Raw genomic sequence first — 24,411 nt, 5'->3', positions numbered from 1 at the left:
TATATTGAACTATATACACTCTATCGAAGAGGATTCACATATATTTAGGTTACATAGATAAATATAGTAACCTCACCTCCCACCCAAGAAATAATAGTAATCATCATATGTGGGTATGTGGTATGCGGTCAATTTCTAGTAGTTCAAAAATTTGTTTGTAATATTAGTACTTCCCTATGAAGTTATACTGGTCTGTCTTTCCATAAGACATATGATACAAGTGAAAGGTTGTCTAGTAAAAAAGTTTATAGATATATATGTTAGAGATACTCTTTAATTTACAAAAGGCAGATGTCCTAATTTAACATGTCAAAAAATTTTAGTGTCATAAGTGTGAGATGATGGTAATGATTAGCACAAATTAAAGAAATAAATAGTAGAAGAAGAGGAATTAGAAACACAACTAGCTTCTTCATTAGCTATTTATGAGTATTTTACCCTAAGCTATGGTACGACTTGACTCTCCCATTCAACAAAGACCTATTGATAATTGATCAAAGTAGCGACTAACTCATCGAAATTTAGAAGAATAACTAGTGATATGAGATGAAGCATTATCATTAGTGTTACATTTCAAAAATTGATAAGTTAGATTGAAAAGGATGAGTTAAGACTTTTTCTCTTGTTGCAGGAATTGTGTGTCTTAGCTATAAACTATAAGAAGTTATACGAGTCATATGAAGGAAATATTTAACTTGAGTTTTAGAAATTTTGAGACCCTGATTATGGAGCTACAAATGGATAGGGTGGGATGTAGTCAATCATATGGGTCATATATGGGTTCCATAGAAGGGATTTGTGCTTACTAAAATACGTTCTTAAAATTGAGTTCTATAAGTTGTCTCTATGAGGAGTAGGAAATTTGAAAAATTGTAGAATGTTTCCGCATGAACTGGATAATTTTTGGATTCCTGAAGTTTGTTCTATGATTGAACAGTACGAGCCATAAAAAGGTCTACATACCTTAGGTCCCAATATTAGATCACTTCCGCCAGTTAATTCGTAAAAGTATTTGGATCTTTTTCAATGTATTTAATGTCTATTCTATGTTTTTGACCTAATTCTAAGACCTATAACTACCTTTCAACCCCTAAAACTACCAACTCTCTGATTTAAACCTTTATTTTGATTTTCATTAAATGGTTGAAATGAAGACACACCAACTATATCTTTTTTGTGGTGAGGTGGACAAATTAATAATATATATTTTATGGGGGAGGACACATTATCATTAGTGTTACACAATACGGGTAGCTTCCCAACAACTAAAGGTAAATTAATTTGATACTCAACAAAATATGCATCATTCATTTTATCAAGAAATTTTAAAATATCAAAATCAATATTTAATATGTAGCCGCCATTCATGTTGATTCTACATCCAAATGTTTCCACAATTTTAGCATCCAATTCCTATGCTAATTTATGAAGCACCATGATATGCAACTCATATACATCTATAATATTTAATGATTAATGGTTTCGTTGAATAGTTTAGCTGATATCAAATAAAAGTTAATTAGTTTGAAGTGTCACAATTATTTAAATAATTTACTTAATATGTTTGTTAAGTGATAATAAAAATAACATTATTTGTGAATTTTTTCAAACCTGGAAAATATTCTAATTTTAGATTAAGAATATAAAAAGCCCTATCTTGATTGAGGTAACAAGGTGTCAATATTCTTATACACAATTGAGATACTAAGTTTAGAAGTTTAGGTTATATTGAGATTTTACGAATAAATATTCCTAGAATATGCTCGAACTTACGAAAAATTCTATTGAAATCATTCAAAGTCATAACACTCACTACAAAAGCATATTACAATAACATCTGGCACAAATCAAAATAAAATCTCCAAAAAAATTTAGAAAAATCAATGACACACGACCCTAAAATCAAATAAATAGAAAAAGACAAAGAGATAATGAAATACAAACTAACATAACTTGAAAAACTAAGAAACCTATAAGGCATATCAAAGATAAAATCCCCTTGACTTGAGCTCAGCGAAGAAGGGGGAATAGGGGAGGAAATGAGCTCATGAGAGAATGGAAAACAATACGCCTTTTGCAAACAAAGCAGACATATCTAGATGATTGTTATTTGAGATTAAGTTTTTTTTTCCAGAAATGATATATCATCTGAATTTGGGGCTTTTAGGTTCTTTCGAAACTACAAAGATTGTGTTCACGAGATTTAACTTTTAGGTAAAGGGATTCTTAGATTTTGTTTTTAAATTTGAATAATTGTGTTTGCAATAATATGCTACTGGAATTTAATAAAAGGAGATATATAAACCTAACTTCAATTTAATAAGAAAGTGAATCCTTTCTTAATTTCATATTTCCACCTCTCTATTTGGTTGCATCTTCAGTTAATTTGTAATGATACTTCAATAATTCTAAATTGGGTTAGAACATATATAGACAAATAAACAACAGATAACTTATATAATATATATATATTGAAAAATTACTTACGTTATCAATATATACAAGTACATGCTATCTATCATTATAGTCTGGAAGGATTTTTTTTTTGCAATTATAACAATTCTTACTATTTTATTTATTTGTGTTCTTTAATATTTCATGCATATTCATCTTCTTTTCATTAAGAAATATGTAAATTATGATAGTTTCTATATTAATATACTCCAATATAAAGTTTTTAAGTAAATATTTATTTTTCAAATGTCCATCATTTTTAGTTCTTAAATATAACTTCTTTTTTTATTACTGTATTTTTGTATTCAACCTTTCTACTATTTTTAGGATATATATAGTAAATCTAATCACAATTTGTATTTATCATTAAGTATTTTGAGGGTAAACATGTTAATTCTCATACCATAATAAATATGTCTTTTTTTCATTGTTTGTTAATCATTTATCTTTTTAAACCAACATATATGTACTTTTTCCTTATTATATGTAATCTCAAATGTTTTAAAAAATAATGTACTTAGCTGTTATAGAGAGGTAAAAAATAAGGGCAAAAGTAAAAATAAAATAAAAGAGTAAATAGAAGGGTTCACAATAAAAATTCATACAAGTATAAGGCCATATCACGTATATAGAAGGGCTCAAAATACATGTACGTTTTTCTAGATACACTCAAGTAGATTAACATGTATCCAAGATATATAGATAAATAGAAGGGATAGCTCGGCTCAAACCTCAACCCTTCTAAAGCTGGGTTGATTCGAGCATTTTTAGACCATTGAAAATGACGAGCCGATCCACACCAGCCCTTCAAATTCCTTGGCCCGTGAGGCTTGGGCCGAAATGGGTTGGGCCTGCCCTTTTTAACACCTCTCTCTATCTAAGGCTATATAAAACCATTTTACCTTTATGCTTAAACCCAAAATAATCCGCAACACTATAACCTCTGTCATAGGTGATGGAGGACATGGCTGTTTCTGGAAGGAGTATTTTGATACTAGTTGCAGGCGGTTGTTATTCTGGTGTAGGAACACCATAGTTAGATTACACCGCTTCTATGATTATAACTTTTGGTTTCTTCCATATATGTATCTACTCCATTTTTTTTTGAGTGTGATGAATTTATTTCAAATTCAAATTGTGTTTCTTTGCTTGATTTTTATGTCTTTTTTGTGGCTGTTTTATATTGATTACTATTTGAGTTTCGCTTTTTTTTTTCAGACATGATATATTATCTGAATTTGGGGCTTTTAGTTTCTTTCGCAGCTAAAAAGATTGCGTTAATGAGATTAAACTTATAGGTAAAGGACTCATAGATTTTGTTTCTAAATTTGAATGAGTGTTTGCAAGAATATGCTACAAGGATTTAATAAAAAGGAGATATATAAACCTAAATTCATTTAAATAAATAAGTGAATCCTTTATTAATTTCAACTTTCAACCTCTCTATTTAATTTGCATCTTCAATTAATTTTTAGTGATACTTCAATAGTTCTAAATTGGGTTAGAACATATATAGAAAAATAAACAATAGACAACTTACTATAACATATATAGAAAAATTATTTATGTTATCAATATATGCAAGTGCATGCACTCTATCATGAGATCAGTAATATTTGTGTTTCAACTGTTTGATGCTTTAGTTTCACATAATCTATCTAATTGTTATTTAATTAATATCTGAAAACTTTATGTTTAATGATGAGCCAGTGATTTCTTACAATAAAAATTTAATAAACTAAATGTGATTTCATCATTGAATGAATATCTTTTTGTTTGATTTTTCAGCTGCAGTCCTCTTTGTGGAAAGCTATGATGAACTGGGCACTTCTATGACAAGATGTTATTGATAAGATGGCTCTGTATGTTCTCAACTGAGGTTGTACTTTTGAACGAGCCATAATGAATCCAAGCAAAATACTTACTGCATTTGGAGGCTCTATTCTCTTCCTCGGGTAACTTACTGCCACTATATAGTCTGGACGGATGTTATTGCAGTTAATAGTACTTATTACATAACTTCATAAATATCTCTTACAATGTAACTAAATGAATACTTCAAATAACGTTTCATTCAACTTTAGCTGACTTGTTTTCCATGTTATGCAAAAAAGCTCGCTGAGTGAAAGTATATATTGAAAACACTAGAGGGATAAGACATTAATTAAATCTCATATTATTTTCATTTTCACTTGTACTGAATTGGATGTTAATGAAACCCTACTTCTACCATGTGGAGGTGAGGTTCAGAGATTGTTTTCGATAAACCCAAGTAAAGCAAATCAAAATAAATATTAGAAAGAAACTACAATAATGAACAAATAGTACAACAATTTAATTGCATAAAATATTGACAAATTCTCTGATAGATATGTATAAATATGTTTTAAATCTAAAATAGATATCGGACATCTGGTAAGACTAAAAATGGTGGGGGGGGGGGATACACATACAAACTACATATTTTTCAAAGGAATGTAAAAAAAACATATATAGAAAAATGATATGAAAAAGAGTAAAACATTACTAACCCCTAAACTCACAAAATTCATCAATAATAGCAACACATCTTACGTGGAACTCATTAGTCCAATGTATGCCAGATGACTTGTTTAGTAAAATCAACGAAAAAAGTAGGCTGAGTTGATGAGTCATAAGATTTGAATTTTAAACATAAGAATCATGATATTCACAAAATGATGATAAAATAACAATTGAGAATTATCATACTTAACACCAAGGAAATGGGGACGGAGACACATTTTTACTGAGCTAGACGAAAGATATCAATTAAGAATGTAAAGCTTACTCAACACTTTATGAATATGTGGTAGTTTGGAGAAAATTCTTGACCTATTTTTACAGGTGAATTTCCATTAAAGAAAGCTACCTCTTTAGTGGAAATTAACCTTTAAACACAGGTCAAGGGTTTCTCAAAAGTACCCCATATTTAGAGTGTGTTGGGTATTATTACTTTCTTAATTTTCTTTCCTCTATCCCTGGGACAATGTTTTCCCGTGTCCATCCCACATTGCCAAGAATGTCAATTCGGCAACTGTTTAATGCTAACGGTATTAAATGTTATGATCCTTGTATTTTTAATTTTGATCTTGGGATTTATCAACTCAGACAAAAAGTTACAAACAACTTAATGTTGTTGCATCAACTTTTCCAGACCAACCATTTCTCATACATTACAGTGATGAGTTGCGTACATGATTTGTTGCTATCTATGAACTTAAGGATGTAATAGTTTGTAATTTTTCACCTTTTATTTCACTTTGTCATATTTACGCTTTCCATTTTCTTCGTAAAATATTTATGTGTACTTCCATATCCGCCTTTTTTTTAATCTTACCAAATGTTCAGTATCTATTATAAATTTAACTCCGTATTTATCATAAAATTTCTCAATAATTTATGAAATTGACTTATTATGAAAGCTTCTTCATTAAAAGTTTTAGTTAATTAATATTTATCATGAATTTGCAAAACATATAATCGCTAGCTCTGTTGGCTTAGAAACTCCTTATAAGAATGAAACACACCAGGCATGTGTCCTTGTTGTTCTAAAATTACAAAGAGGCTTATAAATTTTTGATGTGTATATGTTCCTTACAATTTCCTTGATTAGATATGTTCCTTACTATTTCCTTGTTAAAAAAATGGGTTTTCATTCAATTCCCTTTCAAATTGATTTGATGTTGTATTGTGTTGGTTTATATTGATAATCTATGGTTAATAAATGGTGGAGTTGTTATAGTTCTTAGTCTCTGAACTAGTTTCTATACAAGATTTAGGGAACCCGTGGGCAACCCCTTAATCCTGGCACTAACTTTCATTTAAACACCTTTAATAGATTTTGTTCATTTTAAACAGTTTGTATTATTTCATTTAAATACTTTCCCCTGACTCAATACTATATGTGTCGTACACGAATTCTGAGCGTGTTCGAAAAGTTTTTCAAAGAAGTGTATTTTTTTTGCCTTCTTCGTCACTTATCTCTCTCCTTCCACCATCCTTTCGAATTTATTTATTTTTCGTTCTTCTTTCTCAGGCTCTCTCTGCCACTTTTCACCATGATGCCAATTTTTTTTAGGTTAGTATTATTACATGATTTCTTCCTCATTCTTGAGAACCAATTTCTTTTTATTTTGTGACCTCACATTTAATTTTTCATCCATAGTTTCTTGTTAGATAATAATCCCTTATCACTAATCGTTTCCTCTTAAGTGTGAAAATCTATTGAACATCAAAACAAAAAAAATGATTACAGTTTTGAAATAGAAGCATTTCCCTAAAAATTATTTTTCTTATCGTTTCAATCTCAATTTAAAAATTTTTCTGCCCATAATATTTTTATATTCACTAGAAATTGAAATAAATAATTATGTAATGTTACAGATCAGATAATTAATTTATGAATTTATAATTAATATCTTTATCAATTACAATGAAGATGAATGTTTCAAGCGAGATAAATTTTATTTTTCTCCATCTTGGCAACTATAGTGACCTGTGAGAAGAGAAAATACAAATTTTACTTTTTCCCTGTTTTTGGTGGAGTTTTAGAAGAAGAAGGCATGTAAATAAAATGAAGAGAGGGGTGGGTCCCAGGTTAGAGATAGGGAGAAAAAAACAAAGAAAATGAAATCTTTTTAAAAATAAAAATAAATCCATGTGTCACATGTAGATTTGTTTATTTCCCCACGTAAAATGATTTTGTCCAACGAGTCTACGCTGAATCACAAAATATAAAAAATGTGTCAAAATAACACAATCAAAGCCTAGTTTAGATTTTTAAAATTAATAAGGCTTACTTGAAGTGTCTAAGTGAAAGTTCGTGCCAAGTTTATGGGGTTACCGATGGGTTAATCCAAAAAGATTTATTATTAAACCCCTTTCCCTAACCGTAGCCATGGATTGAAGTTGTATATTATTAGGGTTGTTGGAACTGATTATGTTATTGTTTAATTCAGTATAATGATGTTGATGATTATGAGTGTATCATTGAATTTTTTTGACGAGTTGATGGTAAGATCTTGAAGAAGGTTTGTAGAAGCTATTTGGTAAGACCTTTATGATTATGAGTTCTATACTTCAATAATGTTGGTTATTCTTGATGATGATATTTAATTCAAGTACGATTATGTGAATAGATTAAGAAGATGATTATATGACGATTATGATGGCATGTTATGAATATGTTGAATTGTGAGATCATCGTAAGGGTAAGATGATACAAGATTGAAGGTGATTCTCTTGTGTGCCTTACATGATATGACTGATATATTGATCTCACTAATGATGGATTCTGATAAAAGGAAGTTCTCATCCTATAGAAAATGAGCTAATGAAATTATTATACAATGAGTTAGTCTTCTATGGACTATATTACTAATTAATGATTAAGAATGACCTAAAGGAATTTAAAAGGAAATTTAACTTAGCACCGAGCGAACAAGATGTGATAAGTTTCCTTTCCCAAGAGGGAAGGTAGGTTCACTAATGTTCTCATGAGATTGAGAATACCATGCAATGTTCATACATGACTTTCTAGTATATCTCTTACTTCCTTAACTATGTTTCCCCCATAGGAATGCAAACTAGTGGATCCATCTAGAATGTTATGTTCACGTTTGGTTCTACATCAAATGTTTCCACATTTCCATCATGCATTTCCAGTACTTATTAATGAAGCAACATGATATGCAACTCATATACATCTATATTAATCTTTTCAAGATTAATGGTTCATTTGACATAGATCATCTCAAGATCATATAAAAAACACCCTCCATAATAAATTTGAAGTGTCACTATTATTGCAATCATTTACTTACCATGTCTGTTAAATTATATGAAAAATAACAATATTAATAAATTTTTTCATAGTTGGAAAATATTCTAATTTAAAAAAAAATAGCAAAAAGCCCTATTTTTTAATGTAACAAGGTGTCATGATTCTTGTACACAATTGACATATCTATCTATCTATCTATCTGTATGGGATATTTTTGGAGTAACTCCTAAAATATCCCTAACTTTGTTTGTAACTTTTTCAGCGAGCTGTGACTTTTTTCAAAGGCTTGTTATTTTTCATTGAGTTGTTAAGTTTCCAAATAGTTGCATTTCCAAAGAGTTGTGGTTTTTTCAATTAGTTGTGACTTTTTGAAAGAGTTTTTACTTCTAGGAAATGTCATTTTCAATAAGTTGTTACTTTTATACAAGGTTATGACTTCTCAATATGTCAAGACTTTTGAAAAGCTCATGATTATTCCGATAAGACACAAAAAATATAATTTCACTAAGTTGTACCTTTTCCAAAGAGTTGTTCCTTTCCAAGGAGTTGCAACTTATTAAATAAGTTGTGAGTTTTCATTTTTCTATAAGTTGTGACTTTTTCAAAAGGTTATGACTATTTCTATAAGACATTAAAAGTACTTTCTCTCATTTCTTTTAACCACAATTTTTTTAATTCGCTACCATTATTTTTCATGCATTTTAAAAGATTCCATGTGTTTTGTGTCACACCTCGAGCTACCCCCGAGACGCAAATACGAGACCTAGGACCACAAGTTATTCCAAGCCAACCCTGCTGGCAATTAGGGAACTTAATCACAAAATTTGCTATGTCTCTCTTCATCTCATTCCTCAAATAGACTTTCCCCTGATCGTTGTACATGGATGAATGGAATATCTGGAGTTATGAACTTCTGCAACAATATGTTGTCTCAACTCGCCCACATTAGGAAAACATAATCTACGTGTAGTAGAGAAGTACACCATCTATCCCTTGGGACAAAACCTCCTCTCTCTGATTATGGATTAAACCCTTAGTTTCAGCAAGACTGGATCACTGTCTTGCTTTCCCTTAGCCTCCACTACCAAAGAAGATTTTGCCCATTCTGAACTGTTACACCACTGTCTGATATGCTCATAAGGCAAACTTCCAAGCGAGCAATACTATGAGCATCTTTCACTAGCTAGTTCCTTTCCCATATATAATGTACTAAGAGCATTTGCTAATACATTCGTCTTACCAAGATGGTCATGCACACTTATATCATAATCCTTAAGTAACTCAAGTCATCTCCTCTGGAGAAGATTCAACTCCTTCTGGGTGAAAACATAATGAAGGCTCTTATGGTTTGTGAATACATCTATATGAACACTAAACAAGTAGTGTCTCTATATCTTAAGTGCAAACACCACTGCTGCAAGCTCGAGGTCATGAGTTCGATAGTTTTTCTCATGCACCTGAAGCTATCTAGAAGCATAATCTATAATCTTATCTCGTTGCATCAACACACAACCAAGTCCAACTCTGGATGCATCGCAATAGATCACATAACCAGCTGAACCCTCTGGTAGAGTCAATAATGGAGTTGTAGTGAACCTAGTCATAATGAGGATATGGATGATAATATTTTCACGAACATTCTATAATAATCCGCTATGGATGAAAATTTTTTCATGAACCTTCTGTAATAACCCGCTAGACCTAAGAAACTTTTGATATCTATAGCAGAGGTAGGTTTTGGTCATTGTTTCTTTACTTCTATCTTATGCAAATCCACTCGAACTCACTCATACAATGTCACAAAGAATAGCAACTGATTGAAATCAGAACTCCATTTGCTAAACTTAGCGAATAACTGATGATCTTTGAGAGTCCGCAGAAATACTCTCAAATGACTTGCATGTTCTTCCTCATTCCTAAAGTAATGAGAATATCATTAATAAAGACAGTAACAAACAACTCCAAGTACTGTTTTAACACTATGTTCATCAAATCCATTAAAGTTGCAGGAGCATTGGTTAGTCCAGATGATATAACTAAAAATTCGTTATCACCATATTGTGTTCTGAAGGTTGTTTTCAGAATGTCACTATCTCTAATTCTGAGCCAATGATAACCCAATCTGAGGTATATCTTTGAGAAATCGATAGAACCATAAAGTTTGTAAAACAACCCTTCAATCCTGGGGTTAGGATACCTATTATTGATTGTGACCTTGTTAAATTGTCTATAGTCAATGCATACTCTAAGATAACTATCTTTCTTTTTTACGAACAACACTGGTGCACCCTATGGTGAAATACAAGGTCTGATGAAACCCTTATCTAGAAGGTCATTCAAATACTCCTTCAATTCCTTAAGCTCTGTTGTGGCCATTTAGTAAGGAGGAATAGAAATAGACAAGGTATCTTAAAGGATATCGATTCCAAAGTCGATTTCCATTTTGGGAGAAACTCCGGGAAGATCTTCTAGAAACACTTTTGGAAACTCATTAACTACTAGAGCTGACTCAAGAGTTGGGATTTTAGAGCTAACATTCTTGTGTCGAACTAGATGATAGAGATAACCCTTAAATATCATCTTTTTGGCCTTAATATAAGAAATGAATCGACCCATAGGCGCTAAGCTACTATCCTTCCATTCTAAGATTTGTTCATTTTCAAACTTATAAAGAAATATCATAGTTCTACAATCGACTGAGGCATAACAGGAAAGTTACCAATCCATGCCTATAATGATATTGCAGTCTACTATTTCTAACTCTATAAGATTTGCTTAGATGAATTTCTAAGATACTGTGATAGGGAAATTTCTGTATACTCGTCTAGCTATAACTGGGTCACCAAATAGAGTAGATACTGAGAAAGGTTCTGAGAGAGATTCTGGACTGACACTAAATTGGACTATTATGTAAGGAGTTACAAAATAAAGAGTAGCCCCTACATCTGACAATGCTTAATTATCAAGGTCAAAGACTCGTACTGTACCAATGAATACATAAAGAGAACCTTCCTCATCCTGGCGAGCCTGAAGAGCATACAACCTGTTCTGGCGCTGACCGCCACCTATAGAAGATGAGTTACCGTGCTGTCATGGGAGACATGCTAGTGCAGATGAAGTTGTAGACTGAGATCCACCATTTAAACCTCCTTGAACCTGTCTAGAAGGACAATCTCTCAACCTGTGACCAGACTTACCGCACCCGAAATGCCTTCCTTTTCTGCAAGGCACTCGCCTGGATGGTTCTTGCTACACTTAGGGCAAGTGGGGTAAGTATTGGTTCCTGAAACACTTCCTTGATACTTAGAGTTTGGTGCTTAAACCCTCTTGTCAAACATGTTCTTGGAGGATGGAACCCCAGCTAATGAAGGGGCTAGGGATGAAAACTTCTGGTAACTCTACGAGAGATTTCTACCACCAGAGTCATAGTTCCCAGTCCTAGCCTTCTTATTCTCCTTGGAATGTTCCTTAAGCTTATTAACCTCAACGTGCTAAGCATAAGTCATTGTCACGACCCAAATCCGGGCCGCGACTGGCACTCACACTTACCCTCCTATGTGAGCGAACCAACCAATCTAAACCTTAACATTTCAATATAATATAACTAGAAAGTAATGCGGAAGACTTAAACTCATTAAATAAAGACCAATTCATTAACTTCTAAAATTCAACATCTATTATTATCCCCAAAATCTGGAAGTCATCATCACAAGAACATCTACGATCAAATGACTAAACTAAGAGTATTCTAAAAGCTAAAAATACATAAGAAGCTAGTCCATGCCGGAAGTTCAAGGCATCAAGACTTGAAGAAGAAGACCCAGTCCAAGATAGAAGCATTAGCTCACCCTGAATATCCGGTATGACGAAGACTGGATAGAATCACTACTGAGTTGAAGATGACGGAACGTTTGCTGCACTCCATAAATAACAAGAAGAAAACATAAAAAGTAGGGGTCAGTACAAACCACGGGTACTTAGTAGATATCATCGGCCAACTCAAAATAGGGAAAGTATATATCAAATATTATCGTAAATCAACTATAAAACTCAACATGTAGCAACAACAAGTACTATAATCATCAATAAGTACCATCAAGTTCATCCATGAGGGCTCAAGCCTCAACACCATACTCATTTGGGAATTAAGTTTTATTAGATTAAGTGTATTGTCATCTTTCAAGATTCATTATCTTTCTTCCTCTTGTGTCGGTACGTGACACTCCTATCCCCTACTACTATGTGTCGGTACGTTACACTCTGATCCCCTAATTTTATGTGTCGGAACGTGACACTCTGATCCCCTACATGTGTCGGTATGTGACACTCCGATCCCCTACATGTGTCGGAACGTGACACTCCGATCGCCTACATGTGTCGGAACGTGACACTCTGATCCCCTACATGTGTCGGTACGTGACACTCCGATCCCCTACATGTGTCGGTAGGTGACACTCCGATCCACTAATACTATGTGTCGGAACGTGACACTCCGATCCACTAAATCTATGTGTCTGAACGTGACACTCCGATCCACAAAATCTATATGTCGGAATGTGACACTCCGATCCACTAATACTATGTATCGGAACGTGACACTCCGATCCACTAATATCATTCTGTAAATCATCAAGCCTTCTCTATTCCAAGGCATCATCAATCCCATTACTTTAATTCATCAAGCCTTCTTCTATACCAAGGCATCATCATTAATAATGTATATTAAAGTTTCTTTTCAAGATTTGGGATTCAATATTTTCATCATGCTTATCTTATCGCAATCACATAATCATATTCATGCAAACATACAATTAAGCATATAGTAGGGTTTACAATAGTACCAATACATATCATTATCTATTAAGAGTTTACTATGAAAGCATGAAAACCATAAACTACCTCCACCAAAGATTAGAAATCAAGCAAGCAAATTTCCAAAGCTTTGTGTCCTCTTCGTCTCTCCTCTTTCTCGTTCAACTTTCTCTCTCTTTCTCTTGTTCTCTCTATTTTCTTTATTCAAACCCTCTATCTTTTACCCTAATTAGTATATAATTAAGGATAAAAGATGGCATTAATGCCCCACTAATTAACTTAAGGTTACCTCTTTTAACCCCCAAGTAATTAGACTTATTAACATTAACCCACTAACTTTATAATTAAGGCAAGAATAGTCAAAAAAGTCCCTTAAAACGTATCAAGAAATCCGACCCAGACTGGGATTGCGCAACCTGTGACGGGCCGTCGTGCCTGCGACGGTCCGTCCTGCAGGTCGTCGCAAGGGTCAGAGAGTCAATTTCCACTGAACAATCTATGACGGTCCGTCACGCCTGTGACGGTCCGTCCTGCCATTCCGTCACAAAGTTCAGAGAGTCGATTTTTAGTACCCAATTTAAGATTTTCTAAGTGTTTTGAAACGAGACCCTGCGACGGTCCGTCGTGCCCATGACGTTCCGTCGTTGGGTTCGTCGCCTCAGCCTGTTTTTCCAGAAATAAAATTTGCTGCTCAAAACAACTAAACAGGTCGTTACATTAGATACCAATTTACCCATCGTTCATCCCCGAACGATCACAAGAAGGAAAACAAGGGCGAAAAGGAGTACATGAATCTGTAAACAAATTTGGGTATTTTTCTCGCATATCCACCTCCTTCTCCCAAGTGGCTTCTTCAACGGGTCGATTCTTCCATTGCACCTTCATTTATGCAATCTCTCTTAACCTCAACTTGCGAACTTCTCTATCTAAAATAGCAACAGGCTCCTCCTCATAAGACAAGTTCTCATCAAGCAAAACTGAATCCCAATGGATAATGTAGTTTCCATCCCCATGATAGCTTTTCAACATAGACACATGGAATACCGGATGCACTCCGGACAGCCCTGGAGGCAAGGCTAACTCATAAGCCACCTCCCCTACTCGCTTAAGTACTTCAAATGGACCAATATACCTTGGGATAAGTTTACCTCGCTTACCAAATCTCATCACCCCTTTCATTGGCGAAACCTTCAACAAGACTTGTTCACCCTCCATGAACTCTAAGTATCTAACCTTTCGATCTACATATTCTTTTTGTCTACTTTGCGCCGCTAGAAGCTTTTCATGAATAGACTTCACTTTCTCTATCAAATCCCTCAAAAGGTCAGTACCCCAAGGCTTAATCTCAAATGCATCAAACCAACCAATGGGAGACCTACATCTCCTCCCATACAATGCTTCAAATGGGGCCATATCAATACTTAAGTGATAGCTATTATTGTATGAAAACTCCGCTAAGGGTAGGAAGCTATCCCAATGGCCACCAAACTCTATCACACATGCACGAAGCATATCCTCCAACACTTGAATCGTCCTTTCAGACTGACCATCGGTCTGAGGATTGAACGCAGTACTAAGGTCCAACCTAGTACCCAATTCCGCATGCAATGTTTTCCAAAACATAGAAGTAAACTGCGTACCTCTATCTGATATGATGGATAGTGGAAGCCCATGCAATCGAACGATTTCTGAGATATAGATCTTGGCTAACTTCTCTGCATTGTAAGTCACCTTTACCGGAATGAAATGAGCAGATTTAGTTAACCTATCAACAATCACCCAAATGGAGTCATACTTACCCATTGTCCTTGGAAGACCAACCACAAAGTCCATTGCAATTCTTTCCCACTTCCATTCTTGAATGGGCATTCTCTGAAGTGCTCCTCCGGGCCTTTGGTGTTCATACTTTACTTGTTGACAGTTTGGACACTTGACAATAAAGTCAACAATATCACGCTTCATTCTACACCACCAAAAGTGTTGTTTTAGGTCACGATACATCTTGGTTGCACCCGGACGTATAGAATACCTTGAACTATGAGCCTCTGTCAGAATAATGTTGATCAAATCATCGACATGGGGTACACATACCCTTCCCTTGATTCTCAAAACACCTTCCTCATCGATTTGTGCTTCCTTAGCCTCCCCTCGCAATACTTTATCTCGGATTCGCCTTAGTTTCTCATCATCAAACTGTTTTCCTTTAATTTTGTCAAGAAAAGAAGATCTTAACTCCACGCTAGCCAACAATCCTCCCTTCTCATTTACTTCTAATCTCATCAAGTCATTAGCTAGAGTCTGAACCTCTCTAGCCAATGGGCGTCTAGAAGCTTGCAAGTGAGCTAGACTTCCCATGCTTCACGCCTTTCTACTTAAAGCATCCGCTACAACATTCGCCTTCCCCGGATGATACAAAATAGTGATGTCGTAGTCCTTCAGCAGTTCCATCGATCTCCTCTGCCTCAAGTTCAAATCTTTCTGAGTAAAGACATACTGAAGGCTACAATGATCCGTGTAGACCTCACACTTAACCCCATATAAATAGTGTCTCCATTGCTTTAATGCAAACACTACCGCAGCCAATTCCAAATCGTGGGTTTGATAGTTACGTTCATGCACTTTTAATTGCCTCGAAGCATAAGCAATCACACTTTTCTCTTGCATTAGTACTGCACCCAAACCAGAATAGGATGCATCACAATAAACAATGAAGTTCTTACCCTCTACTGGCAAGGTAAGGATAGGTGCGGTAGTCAACAAAGTCTTCAGCTTCTGAAAGCTTTCCTCACATTCGTCCGACCATACAAATGGAACATTCTGCTTAGTCAAGTTCATCAATTAGGAAGCAATAGAAGAGAATCCCTTGACAAATCGGCGGTAGTAGCTAGCTAACCCAACAAAGCTCCTTATTTCTGGCACATTAGTAGGTCTTACCAATTTTTCACTTTCTCAATCTTAGAAGGATCCACCATCACTCCATCCTTAGAAACCACGTGCCCCAAGAAGGACACTGTATCTAGCCAAAACACACACTTAGAGAACTTGGCATAAAGCTTTTTCTCCCTCAACATTTCCAATACCATTCTCAAATGCTCTTCATGTTCCTTCTTGCTCTTTGAGTATACCAATATATCATCAATAAATACGATCACGAAGAGGTCCAAATATGGCTTAAAAATCCCGTTCATCAAGCTCATGAACGCAGCAGGGGCATTCGTAAGACCAAAAGACATCACTACAAATTCGTAATGCCCATACCTCGTTCGAAAAGCAGTCTTTGGCACATCCGTTGCCCGTATTTTCAATTGATGATAACCGGATCTCAAGTCAATCTTAGAGAAGACACAAGAACCTTGTAACTGATCAAACAAGTCATCAGTGCGGGGAAGAGGATACTTGTTCTTAATAGTTACTTTATTCAGTTGTCTGTAGTCTATGCACATCCGAAAACTCCCATCCTTCTTCTTTACAAACAAAACCGGAGCACCCCAAGGAGATGCACTTGGTCTAATGAAGCCTTTGCTCAACAACTCTTGAAGTTGGGCTTTTAACTCTCTTAAATCCGCGGCAGCCATTCTATAAGGGGGTATCGAAATGGGGCGAGTACCCGGTTCAAGATCAATACAGAAGTCAATATTCCTATCCGGTGGCATACCAGGAAGATCTGCAGGGAACACATCCAGAAACTCACGAACCACTGAAACCGACTCAATCGAAGGTTTGGGTAGTGTCATCCTTGAGATGTGCCAATAAAGCTAAACACCATTTACTAATCATTTTCTTAGCACGAAGAAAGGAGACGATGCGGACCAGATTGGAAGTGTAGTCACCCTCCAAAACTAACGGATCTGTCCCAGGCTTGGCTAACGTTACCGTTTTAGCATTACAATCCTAAATCGCAAATTGCGGAGAAAGCCAAGTCATACCCAGAATTACATCAAAATCATCCATTTCTAAGATAACCAAATCTACATAAGTGTTGCTCCCCACAAAGTTCACCAAACAAGACCTATACACCTTTTCAACTACCACAGACTCACCCACCGGAGTAGAAACACGAATAGGCATATCAAGTAATTCACAATGTAAATTTAGACCATTAGCAAATTAGGAAGATACATAAGAAAACGTGGATCCAGGATCAAACAATACAGAAGCCATGCAACCACAAACCAGAAGATTACCTGTGATGACAGCATCAGATGCCTCCGCTTCAGACCACACAGGGAAAGCGTAACAATGGGCCCTATCGTTCATCTGTCTGTTGCCCCTACCTTGTTGTGATGTAGTGGCTCCAGTTTGCCCATCACCTCGGCCGTTTTGGTGACCACCATTACCTCGACCACCACGTCCTCCAGAATAACGGCCTTTACCATGACCACCTCTACCTCTAGCTAATGGGGGTCTATAACTTTGTCTGGGACAATTTTTCCTAATATGTCCAATCTCCCCACATCCATAACACTCTCTGGAGTCAAGCATAGGCCTCTCGAAGAAGTGTTGACTAGTCTGAGGTGGTCCCCCAACTACAGTCTGTAGTGAAGACTAAATTGGTCGGACTGAGTAACTTCCCGAACCCTATCCTCTAGTGTAAGAACCATTAAACTCACCTCCCTTTTGAAACTTTTTTGATGTCGATGTTGTGGTGAAGTCGTCTGGCTTCACTCCTTCCACTTCTATCACAAAGTCTACCACTTCTTGGAAGGATTTTGCCTTTGACGCTATCTGTAAGGCTAAAATCCGCAATTCTGACCTCAACCCCTTCACAAACCGGCGAATCCGCTCTTGAGGACAGGAACAGAGTTTAGTGGCATATCTGGATAGTGCACGAAACTTAGCCTCATAAGCATTAACCGACATCCTACCTTGGTCTAGGCTCAAGAACTCATCCCTTTTCCTATACCTCAAAGTCCGGGGGATATACTTCTCCATAAACAAGCTAGAGAATGAGGCCCAAGTCATAGGTGGTGCCTCTGTCGGTTGACACTCAACATGGGATCGCCACCAAATTTTGGCGTTCCCTTTAAACTGATAACTCACGAACTCAACACCAAACCGTTCTACTATACCCATCTTGTGTAGTAGCTCGTGACAGTCAACCAGAAAATCATAAGCATCCTCCGATTCAGCATCCTTGAAGACTGGAGGTTTCAATTTCAAGAACTTACTTAAAAGTTCATGCTGATTATTTGTCATTATAGGCCCAGTAGTCAGTCGTGGAAATGTGCCTATGTCCAATAAGGCATCCATACGAGGAGCCCTAGTGGCTGCATGTTGTGCTTTTGAAACCGGAGGTGTTGGCGCAGAAACACTGGAGGTGCCAGACCTTGATCAGACAACCCACTGAGATAGGCGAGAACCTGATTGATCATCTCTGGGGTAGGTTGAGGTGGAAATCCCTCATTCGGCACTTGTTCAGTTTCCCCATCTTCCCCTTCACTTATTACCTCCTCAGTCGGTGGAGGAGTCACTTCCCTAGTATCAGATGGGCTAGGTGCTCGTCCTCTTCCCCTAGAGGACGTCCTCCCACGACCTCTACCACGGCCCCTTGCCGTTGTTCTTCCTCGAGCCACAGCCGCAGTGGCTTGCTCAGTTGTTTCTTGTCTGGCCGGTGTTGATGTTTGCGTAGTCGTTGCTCTAGTTCTAACCATCTGCGAAAGAGAGTGAAGATGGTCAGATACCAATTCGTATTGCCTAGATACCAATTGGACTCAAGTAGTAGCACGAAAGAAAGAATGAAAGAATGGAATTTTCCTAAAGACTTATAGCCTCTCAAGGAAAAGTAAAGGCGTCCCCCTACTGTTCCTTAAGACTCTACTAGACCTGTTCTTGTGTGAAGAGACCAACGAACCTAATGCTCTGATACCAAGTTTGTCACGACCCAAATCCGGGCCGCGACTGGCACTCACACTTACCCTCCTATGTGAGCGAACCAACCAATCTAAACCATAACATTTAAATATAATATAACCAGAAAGTAATGTGGAAGACTTAAACTCATTAAATAAAGACCAATTCATTAACTTCTAAAATTCAACATCTATTATTATCCCCAAAATCTGGAAGTCATCATCACAAGAACATCTACGATCAAATGACTAAACTAAGAGTATTCTAAAAGCTAAAAATACATAAGAAGCTAGTCCATGCCGGAAGTTCAAGGCATCAAGACTTGAAGAAGAAGACCCAGTCCAAGCTAGAAGCATTAGCTCACCCTGAATATCCGGTATGACGAAGACTGGCTACAATCACTGCTGAGTTGAAGATGATGGAACATTTGCTGCACTCCACAAATAACAAGAAGAAAACATAAAAAGTAGGGGTCAGTACAAACCACGGGTACTGAGTAGATATCATCGGTCAACTCAAAATAGGGCACAGTATATACCAAATATTATCGTATATCAACTATAAAACTCAACATGTAGCAACAACAAGTACTATAATCATCAATAAGTACCATCAAGTTCATCCATGAGGGCTCAAGCCTCAACACCATACTCATTTGGGAATTAAGTTTTATTAGATTGAGTGTATTGTCATCTTTCAAGATTCATTATCTTTCTTCCTCTAGTGTCGGTACGTGACACTCCGATCCCCTACTACTATGTGTCGGTACGTGACACTCCTATCCCCTAATTCTATGTGTCGGAACGTGACACTCCGATCCCCTACATGTGTCGGTACGTGACACTCCGATCCCCTACATGTGTCGGAACGTGACACTCCGAACCCCTACATGTGTCGGAACGTGAAACTCCGATCCCCTACATGTGTCGGTACATGACACTCCGATCCCCTACATGTGTCGGTACGTGACACTCCGATCCCCTACATGTGTCGGTACGTGACACTCCGATCCACTTATACTATGTGTCGGAACGTGTCACTCCGATCCACTAAATCTATGTGTCGGAACGTGACACTCTGATCCACTAAATCTATGTGTCGGAACGTGACACTCCGATCCACTAATACTATGTGTCGGAACGTGACACTCCGATCCACTAATATCATTCTGTAAATCATCAAGCCTTCTCTATTCCAAGGCATCATCAATCCCATTACTTTAATTCATCAAGCCTTCTTCTATACCAAGGCATCATCATTAATAATTTATATTAAAGTTTCTTTTCAAGATTTGGGATTCAATATTTTCATCATGCTTATCTTATCGCAATCACATAATCATATTCATGCAAACATACAATTAAGCATATAGTAGGGTTTACAATAGTACCAATACATATCATTCTCTATTAAGAGTTTACTATGAAAGCATGAAAACCATAACCTACCTCCACCGAAGATTAGAAATCAAGCAAGCAAATTCCCAAAGCTTTGTGTCCTCTTCGTCTCTCCTCTTTCTCGTTCAACTTTCTCTCTCTTTCTCTTCTTCTTTCTATTTTCTTTATTTAAACCCTCTTTCTTTTACCCTAATTAGTATATAATTAATGATAAAAGATGGCAATAATGCCCCACTAATTAACTTAAGGTTACCTCTTTTAACCCCCAAGTAATTAGACTTATTAACATTGACCCACTAACTTTATAATTAAGGCAAGAATAGTCAAAAACGTCCCTTAAAACGTATCAAGAAATCCGACCCACACTGGGATTGCGCAACCTGTGACGGGCCGTCGTGCCTGCGACGGTCCGTCCTGCAGGTCGTCGGAAGGGTCAGAGAGTCAATTTCCACTGAACAATCTATGACGGTCCGTCACGCCTGTGACGGTCCGTCCTGCCATTCCGTCACGAAGTTCAGAGAGTCAATTTTCAGTACCCAATTTCAGATTTTCTAAGTGTTTTGAAATGAGACCATGCGACGGTACGTCGTGCCCATGACGGTCCGTCGTTGGGTTCGTCGCCTCAGCCTGTTTTTCCAGAAATAAAATCTGCTTCTCAAAACGACTAAACAGGTCGTTACAGTCATAAGCCTAGAGATGTTGATATCTACAGTAAATTTGAATTTTCGCACTATAGTTTCCTCAAATTTGACAGTCTATACTTGAACTTATTCATCTAATACATGGAGCCAGCAACCATGTGAGAGCATACATGTAGAGTTAGTTAAACTTGATTCTATACTCGTGGATTTTCATATTATATTGCCTTATGTTCATGAATTCATGAGTATTTGCTTATCTCAACTCCATTGGGAAAAACCTATCTAGAAAAGTCTCACTAAAGCATTTCCAAGTAATAGGAGTTGTATTTGTGCCCTTATTATCCTTTAATTGAGTGTACCAGATATGGGAAACATTTTTCAGCTAATGTGATGCCAACTCAACCCGATCATCCCTAGTAACCTGCATAACCTCAAAGATCTTCTTGATCATAGAAAAAATTCAAGGGATCCTCATTAATTTGCACTCCTAAGAACTCAGGTGGATTCATCCTAAAAAAGTCACGACCCTTGCTTCTATCGATCCACCAATTCCATTCATATGAGCTTCAACCCGCTGATTATTATGTTCGGCGACACTCAGAGCAAACTTTTGAATGGCACTCTTGAATTCAGCATTGGAGACTTTTTGATCAAGGACGGGATGAGTTGTGTTTGCATTTCTTGCGTTTGCATTCCAAGTGTTCACATTCCTGGAATTAGCTCAACGAGGAGGCATGATCAGAAATGTAGAACATCAAGTTAAAATGGAATTAGATCATACCTTATGCATGATAAGAGTAACAACAAAGTGAAATTTCCTAAAACACATCATACCCTCCCTCTCATTAGATGTGGTGCACATCACATCCATGAAAAGGACTTTACTTAGTGCAATTTTTCATAAATCCTAAGACACTTAAACCTACTGTTATGATACCAAGTTTGTAATGCCTTGAACTACCCTAGAGACGCAGACGCGGGACCTAGGACCAAAAGCGATCCCAACTTAACCGTATTGACATGATCATGAGCATACTAAATAATAAAAAGTATTGTGGAAGCTAAATCATACTTTAAATAAAATGATGGGGTATATCAATATACTATAGCATAAATATTTGAAATAATGACGAGTTTAATACAATGAAATATTAATTCAATGCTATGCTGAAACTAACTATGTCTAAAAATAGCCTCTAAACTTACAAGAAATGCTAGCACAAGCCCAAAAAAAGTCTAGCAAAAACTGAAACTAAAAGACTAAACACTGAAAAGAAACTCATGAATATCGTCCTTAGAGGATAGGACTCACTATTGAATCTGCTAAACTGGAGATCAAAAATCAATCTAAGCGCGATCTGGATGCTGACAACCTGAACCTGCATCATGAAAACATGTAGTACACGTATGTGTCAGTATTTGAAGGTACTGAGCATGTTGGATAGGGTAAAACTGAAACAAAACATAGCTGAACAAGCACAGAATCAAGTATAGAAATCTAAACATGATATACTTAATATCGAGATAACCGAATGCAATGACGAATATATAACATGTTGAATTAGAAGATTGAATATACTAATAAATTGTCAATGCAATAGATTCTAACTAAATTGTGGAGCTACTAATAACTAATAATAAAACCACATGAGCTAAATGTGGAGTAAGATGTATACGCTCCATAGGGAGGACCCAATATACCAGGCCAAATATATAAAGGCGTACTGACGTGATCTAATTCTCACAAAGGAGACTTACAACCTACACGGCTAGTAGTTCATGGGCTATTTGGGTACGCTGAACCCTAGTCCAACTCGGTATTATGCTACTCCAAATGAATTAAATGATTAAGACATTATGACTGATTTTCAGTATATACTGGATAGCTCAAGACTGAACATGCAAACTGGGAGTGCAATTATTAATCTAATAATTATGCATTAATAACTGAAACATGTATATCTGAAGTAACTGAAATATATAACCTAGCATGTGTAATTTAAGAACTAAAGAAATACATAGTTAGGGTACTAAAATTCATGTGATAAACTGAATAATAACCTCACAATATGATTTGGAATATATACCTAACTAATTATTGATGATTTGGTGTAATTCTACAAATCCTAGGTTTAACATTGATAAGAGATTCAAGAACTAACTTAAAACTAGGGATTTAATAGGGAAAGGAACACACTACTAAAATATCACATACTTGGTGATGAAATCCATAGAGAAATATTTAGACTTCGTGGTTGGAGCTGCTGGAACCTTGTTGCGTTCTTGAACTAGGGTTCTTGACCTTTTTCTCCTTTCTTGCTTCTAATTTTCTATGTTTTGATTTCTGATTTTGACTTAGGTAAGTTCTTGTAAAGTTTCTAGGCTTACACTGAATAAAATCTTAAGAGTCAAAATGATGTATCTTAGGGGTTAAATGAAGTAGAAAAATACCAAATGACCTTGATTTAATTGCCGGAGAACAGAACGACGACCTGGACTGACGGGCAATTGTTTAATCGATGGTCCGTCGTTGGGTAAGTAGGTAGGGTCTGGTCGAAGAAACCTAATTAATGTTGAGCTAAGAGTTATGGCTATTTGAAGTTTACCCAACATTATTTTTCCCTTAACTTTCTGCTAATATTAACCAACGGTCTGTAGATCCATCTACGGACTATACTGGTTAACGTGGTTCTTGTAAAAGAGTGGGTGATTGGTGTCTTGATCAAAAGGACACAGACTATGGACCGTAGGTCTGTCCGTCATTCGACGGTTAGTCAAATTTTCTTTGCTGAGTTTTTTTTTTTGCTGGGGTGGGGGGGGATTAGACTCAAATGATAGATGCACAGTACGGGCCTTAGATCAAACTACGGTCTGTGGATGGTAACCATCGGTTGCACCTAAAAGATTTCGGGTTTGTTTAGATATGGGATATTACAATTTGTGTCACGCCTCGAGCTACCCAAGAGAGGTGGACACAGAACCTAGGATCAAAAGTGATCCCAATCTAACCCTGCTAGCATGATCATGAGTATACTAAAGAATATTACTGCTACGGAAGTTAAATCATAATTAAATCTAAAAATATGGGGAATATCCATATTCTATAAATGTGATATTTTAAAACAATAAGTTTAATACAATGAAATTATTAACTTAATACTAAGTTGTATCTAACAATGTCTTAAAATAGCCTCTAAACTGGACTAGAAATAGTGGAAAAAGCCCCCAGCTAAATGTAGCAATCACTAAAACTAAATGACTAAAGACTAAAATGACACTCATAACTACTGTCCTCGGAAAATGAGTACTCACCACTGAATCTGCTGAACTTGAGATCGCAAATCGATCTATCTTTGATCTGGATATTGAGAACCTGAACCTACATAACAAGAAAATGTAACGCACGTGTGCTTTAGTACTTAAAAGGTACTGATCATGTAGGATAGTGAAAAGC

Source organism: Solanum lycopersicum, chromosome 11 (assembly GCF_036512215.1).
Source record: "Solanum lycopersicum chromosome 11, SLM_r2.1".
Taxonomy (NCBI): Eukaryota; Viridiplantae; Streptophyta; class Magnoliopsida; order Solanales; family Solanaceae; genus Solanum; species Solanum lycopersicum.
Note: the sequence above shows the minus strand (reverse complement) of the source record.